General features: G+C 38.2%; 1 long non-coding RNA gene across 1 annotated transcript in view; it reads left to right on the top strand.

The window, feature by feature from the left end:
• The window catches only part of LOC115286455, a 20,813-nt gene extending 13,989 nt beyond the window's left edge, over positions 1–6,824 (top strand). Inside the window, exon 3 of the long non-coding RNA XR_003906071.1 lies at positions 6,579–6,824. This is a non-coding gene — a long non-coding RNA (uncharacterized LOC115286455). The remainder of the gene's footprint in view (positions 1–6,578) is intronic.
• Positions 6,825–7,036: the final 212 nt, after the last annotated feature.

Raw genomic sequence — 7,036 nt, 5'->3', positions numbered from 1 at the left:
GAGAACATTTACACTACAAGCGGCTGGAGCATAAAGAACATGTCTCTTTTTCTGCCCTGGATCTTGGCACCATGTTAAAAACCCAATGACTCTGATAGATGTTTGTGAGGGGATAGGTGTCCTAGTGAAAATACATGAAGATTGAGATGACGATGATGGTGATGATGATGATTTCCTAAATAGGCTTTAAGATCTGGCCTACCCCTTATAGATGATGATGACGACGGTCTTTCTTACACAGTTCAGGAGAGCTTTTTGTTGCTAATGTTTTCTATGTAACTACCTACGTATCTTGTATTCAAGGAATAGAGTTGTTTTAGGTCATTCTGAAAGGGAAAAAAACCCATTATTATGAAGGGATAAAAATGGACACTTAATATTTAATATTCAGGTCCACGTGCCATATAAGAGTTATGAAGTAATCTAATTAGATGAAGATTATTATTTATGTATTTTCTTCCCATTGTAATTTGGTTGATAATCGGATTTCGTTATGCCACTTAGATGGATGTCCCATCAACATGGAAAAATTAGTAAATATATCCCACAAAACTTTTCCCTTCACTCTGAAACAGCGAAAGCTCATTGTTCAGCTAAAGTTAGGGGACATTGTGTAAGCCGATTCACCCACTTCAACCCTGGTTTTATTGTGTACAACGAGGGAGTAACATTGAACACTCTCTCAGGCCCTGTTTAGCTCTGGGAAGAATTGGCTCTCTGATTTTGTGTGTCTCTGACTATGTCATAAGCAAATGATATTGCACTTTTCACACCAGGGACAGAATCATCTTCAGCGATTTGAAATGGCTCTTCTCAGCCAGTTATTCTGGATTCTATAACCTATTCATTTTCTTTATAGCTTTTACCACAGCCTCTAATGATCTTGTTTATTTGTTTATTTTCCTCTTTAGAATTTGCCTCTCCATGGGGCTCGAGACTGTCTCGATCACAAATGGAGGCCTAGTGCTTAGAAAAACTGAGTGCCGGGCACATATGGGGGAATCTAACAAATATTTGTTGAATGAATGAATGAATGAATGAGTGCGTGAATTCAGCTCCCCAGAGTACGGCCTCTTTATTCTTTAAAGCAGCTTCACTTGGAGTTCAGTGGGATAAAGATGTGATTGAATCTATCATTTATAAAAGAATCACTAAAGGATAGGATTAAATGCTTTCCTTCATACACACATACCACGTGCATTTTATTTATTTATGGCCTTATCACTTGAGCTAATCAAAAGTGGGATTTTCATCAGTAAGTTGTTTTCTTTCTTTCTTTCTTTTTTTTAAGTTAATTTATTTTGGGAGAGACAGAGCTAAAGGGAAGGGGCAAAGAGAGGGAGGGAGAGTGCACTGTCAGTGCAAAGCCTGATGTGGGGCTTGAACACATGAACTCTGAGATCATGACCTGAACCAAGACCAAAGAGCCAGTCGCCTGACTGAGCCACCCAATCTCCCCTTCATCAGTAAATTGTTTATGTCCTTGTTTTTTTGTTTGTTTGTGTTTTAACCGCTAAGTTTAATTAGCCATTTTATTCCTAAAATTTGGGGCTAGCTGTCATACTTGAGTACCTTGTAATTTCCAGGTACATTTTTGCATCATGTAAATAAATTTGCCTGTTAGGGACATGAGTTTATCACCATTAAATGTGAATTTGTAAATTTTAAAATTCATTGTGGAAAGTACCACATCTTCTAACTTGTTACCAATTTTTAGAACATCGCCTGTTCTTCCATAGCTCATTTACGTAATTTCCCATAAAATTGGGAAAATGGTAGAAAATCTTGTCATTTATCCTTCATGAACTGGCTGAATTACTCTTTGCTTTAACTTATGTTCAAGTTAAGGGTCAATCTGGTGCTGTTTTCTGAGCTTTAAATTTGTGGCAAAGGTAGACCTGTCTTTGTAAGAGATTATGGGGAAGTAACTCCATTCAAATTAAAAAAAACATTCAGATTGATTTGGAATACAGGATTGTGAATATCCGTGAAATTGGAGTCTGTTTTTCCTGTGGGCAGGACTCTATAATCGCTCTCTTTTGAATAGCTAAAGGGAGCCTTATCTTTCACTACTCTTCTTGTTTATATACAATGTGGAATAGTTTTCCTAACAATGTTAATTTAATCTATGAGCCAACTTGTTTTCATCATTGAAAAGTTGTCAGGTTTTGGTAAAATGTATTTATGACAGTTTGTTGGAGACAAACATTTGCAGCCTGTGGTTATGATCTGCCCCCTCAGTAGATCTCGAACCATTGCTGACAATAACGTTAAGGCTCTGTGTATTTTGTAAGCACCCCTCAGATTACAAATGAGCCAGGAGCTAAAAACAAAGCCAGTGACATACTAAGGAACACCGGTTTTGGTGACATGGTAGGGAAAAAGGAAGGACAAGAATTTGCATTTTCTTGCCTGCAAGACCTTTTCTGTGCAGCAGCCGCTGTGGACAAAGCTCCCGTCAGTATATCCTTGTTGTGGAACAAGAGCTGAACAAGAGACTCCCATCCCAAACTTCGCCTGCTACCACACATACATGGGTGTGCATTTCCACGATGCTCTCATTTTGATAATTCTTGAATTGCAGCACACTGCATAGTAATTCCGTACAACTGTTTTGAATTATCTTTAAAAAGGTATAAATTATGGCTTCAAAGTGACCTGGTAGAGGTGCAACTGAACATTAGCATGTTTCTAAAATGAAATCATTTTAAATACACACATATAGACATGAATTCAGAGTCAGTCTACTTCATTTTTTGGGAGTTTATTGCCTTAAAATGGGAAATAGATGTGTGAATGCTATCAAGGGTGTGAAATCTTCCATTTGTACCGACTGGAAACTTGGTAATAATTATGAATATAGATATAGCAGAAATTATACAAAAGTTTAGCAGCATTTTAATTTTAAATACAATGTTTCAGGGGAAGAGTTTAAATCTACTTGGAGAGATTTTCTTGCTGTCTCTGATACTAAAAAGTTCGGGATTTCCAACCAGCTTTTATAAATGCTAATTTTCTTGTAATTTTAAAACAGAAAACTGTATCGACTAATCTTTCTTATTTCAAAAGCTGCTTATTCTCAGTGCGTCTGAATATGATCCACTCGTGAGCCCCAACTCAACCCAACCTAAATGGAACTTAACCTTTTTCTCTCTTCTCACATGAGTGGACAATGGCTTTCAGCTGCAGGGAGCATTAGAAAAGCGTGCCCAGCCTCTCGGCCAGCTGGAAGGCCAGGCTCCCCGGCTTTTCCGCCAAATAGACACTGGCACTGAGGTACCCTAGGGCAGAGGTTTAACATGGCTTGAATGAAGCTTGGATTTTGAAGTATCTCATCCCTTTAGGTTGATGTCACTGGGAGTCCAAGACTCCTCTTTCATTAACTGGCCTCTCACGTAGATGGCAATAGTGACTGAAAACAGCCAACCACTAAAACAGTTGGTTCTTTTTTATTATTTGTAATTTTGTCTATTTGCATGAGAGCCTGGCAGCATATGGCCTGATGAATTAAAAAAAAAACAAAACCCCGTCAAGTCTCATCTACTGGCCAGAGCCTCTAGCTCGTGGCCTTAGCAGGGGCCAGCGGTGTTCCACCTGCCCCTTGCCTGGAGGGCGTGAGGCATAAACTGATGACCTACTAGGTTTCTATAGCCAAATAGCACTCGGCTGATGCCATGATTTAATTCCTAACCGTATTGTCAGAAATGGCTAGAAGTGGCAATACCCACTGGTACAATAGTAAAGCTCATTGGCAAGCTACCTGCTCTCTGCCCTACCTAGTATCTGATGCTAATTGCACCCTAGCAGGCCAACAGGAATAGAGAGGAGCAGAAGTGCTTCTGATGCAACGTACACAGGTCAGTTTGGAGTAGAAATACATAGGGATGTACAGTCACATTTTCATTCCCTGCTGCAGGGACCAGCGGCAAACCAGGGAAATACACAAACATCTTCGTAATGCGTCTGTTTTTGCTTTTCCACTTGGTCATTTCAAAGTCAAAGGTTTATACAGCTCTTGCATTTTTGCTTTTTCTGAAAAAGCCATTGTCTTTAGCTGTAAAGTTGGATAAAAGGAATTTATTTTATGATTTCTTCTGAGAACTGGGCATTTCCTTGCCTGAAACAAGGAAGTTAAAATGAGATTCCCACTTCAGAGTTAAATCAAATTACAAGCACTACTTTTTCTCCTTAATTTTGGGTGTACATGATTGTTCGTCAAATAAACCATGCGAAGAGAAGAAACACTGTACAGACTTTTACTGATGTAAGCATTAGGAAAGTAAAAAAAAAAAAAAAAGTCATTTTGAAATTCAAAGTCCGTCAACTAACCCATTTTGAAATAGTTTAGAAATCTCTAATTTTTCCTGTATTTAAAAAAATTTTTTTCTTAATGTTTTATTTATTTTTGAGAGACAGATCATGAGCAGGGGAGGGGCAGAGAAAGAGAGACACAGAATCTGATGGAGGCTCCAGGCTCTGGACTGTCAGCACAGTGCCCAACGCAGGGCTCGAACCCACGAACCATAAGATCATGACCTGAGCCAAAGTTGAATGCTCAACTGACTGAGCCACCCAGGTGCCCCAACTTTTCCTGCATTTTAAGATTACTAAATACATGCATACTAAAGACATTAAATCAGAATTGTCAGCAATCGAAGAAAGGAAGAGGTAAGTTGGGAGTAAAAGCTTCTATGATCTTATGAAGTGAGAGATTTTCTTGATAAGCCACAGCAAGCCCAGCCGGCATTGTGAGACTGAGTATAGATAAAACGGTTTACAGCACAGAGCACAAATCCCTGCTAAATGGTAGGCATTGTTATCCCACTAAATGGCAAGAATAACTGTGTGAGGTATTTTATGTTTATTGTCTTATGTTTCACAACCACTAGAGTGAGGGTGCTGACCATTCAGAAGAGCAGTACTGGAGGAGAATCCCAGGAGACTCTCTGGTGGTGAGGTTTTGACCCTTTGTTTTCCTGAATTTGGGAGAGGTCCAGAGGGTCCTGGTGTAGGATGGGATACGGGGATTGGTGGGATTTGGGCAATAGCCATTTACCAATACCTGGAAGTGCTTCCATTATTTATTAACTAGTAGTAACTGTGTGGTAGCTGAATATCATTCGCAGAGGTAGGCATTATTTCATGGATGAAGACGCTGTGGCTTAGAGAGGTTAATTGATTCCGAATCAGACCGCTAATAGGAGGCTGAGCCAGAATTCAAATCCATATCTGTCTGCAAAGACTGAATGATCTCTTCTACATCATGCCACTACTGTCATGCTTCCTGGAAATTTCACACTAAAATGTTGAGTCCGCTTTTTGCTGGTGTTTCAGCTGAATAATGTGGATAAAGACATCAGACATGCTTTACCAAGGGACAGAAGCTTGCCTGGGAGCAGAGAGAGCTCCTTTAAACTCAGTGGACTCTGCCATTAGATTGATACATGTTCCCACATGTAACTGACGCTTGATAGTTTGTTGAATTGAAAGAAACCCTTTGTTTTACTTTCATATACAGTGGTGTGTAGGATATTTACCAGCCACCTTTTTAGATAAGATGTGATTCTAGCTAAGAGCAAGATATTAAGCTATTAAAAATATTATTTGTTTCCAGTTGAGGTAATTTATTTTAAAGTTTATTTATTTATTTATTTAGAGAGAGTATGCACACATGCATGCATCAGAGGGCCAGCGAGAGAGAGAGAGAGAGAGAGAGAGAGAGAGAGAGAGAGAGAGAGAGAGAGTGAGGGAGAGGGAGAGAGGGATAATCCTAAGCAACCTCCACCCTGTCAGCACGGAGCCCAATGTGGGGCTTGAACTCCTGAATTGTAAGATCGTAACCTGAGCTGAAACCAAGTTGGACGCTTAGCCAGCTGAGCCACCAGGCACCCCAAGGTAATTTAGTTTAAGCTAAACTCAGTGAACAATTTTGTTTCAATTCAAAATGATTATCTATAACTAAAGTTTAAGTTGAATAAGGTTTAAAATTGTCATGTATAGAAGTGAAATTTGTCTGAGGGGTAGCATGTATTAAGTGCTGTGTGGCTTGATTTCTTCCTAAGGAAATAAAAACATTTTGCAAAGAAATTGCAAATTGATGAGATGGTAAGTTCTTTCCCTTCTTAGGGGACCAATTAAGGAAAGAGTATAGATACGCTCAAATGTATAGCTACATTCAATTAAAAAATAAGTTTAAGAACATTGATTTTACTGGATAAAATGTAACTGCAAACATTCTCTAATATATGAACAGATTTTGTTCAAAATGCCAATTCGTAATTTGGTATTCTGGAGCTTTATATGCAGAGTTCCACATGTAAAATTGAAATGGCAGTAGCTTTCATTCTCAGTCTAAATAGTAAAAATTATTTTACCTATTGTATATTTCAACTACAGAATTAAACTAATTATGTCTTAGGCTCTACTTTCTATATATTGTTAAGGAAAGGAAAGACATTCTGAGTTCCAAGGTAATTTCCCAGAAAATACTTGCATCTGGACGTCCAGTCTTGACATAAAACACACAAACAAACCAACCAAAACCATAGTTTAGATCATATCCTCCCGTATTTTCTCAGGAACAAGACCGAGGTTCAGCAAGGAAGAGGCTGAAGGATAAGGCGATCTGCTTGGATTTTCAGTGTGATTCTGGGAAAACACTTTGAAGAATGCTGTCAATCTATTCCATATTCCAACTATCAAACTTAGAATTCTAACTTAGAATTTTTTATGGTAGAGTTATGATTTTAATTTGTTTATTAAGTACACAAAGTTTTTTTTAATGACAAAGGAAAAGAGAAGTAATAAAATTTTCAACTGTGAAATTTGTGCTTTGTGATATCTAACATACAGTCCAACCAGACAATGAAACTTAGGTTTGCCTCTTCATTCTGTTATACATTTTCCAAAGTACTTATTTTTATGTTCAAAATTAGCCAAAAAGTGTTTTGTTATGATTACTATATTCTCTCCAACTCTATTCTCACATTCTACAGTAGAACATTTTAAAATAGTTTCTGTCAAAACAAACTACATA

This window comes from Suricata suricatta, chromosome 3 (assembly GCF_006229205.1).
Source record: "Suricata suricatta isolate VVHF042 chromosome 3, meerkat_22Aug2017_6uvM2_HiC, whole genome shotgun sequence".
NCBI classification, from domain to species: Eukaryota; Metazoa; Chordata; class Mammalia; order Carnivora; family Herpestidae; genus Suricata; species Suricata suricatta.
This window is presented reverse-complemented; position numbering and strand designations above follow the sequence as displayed.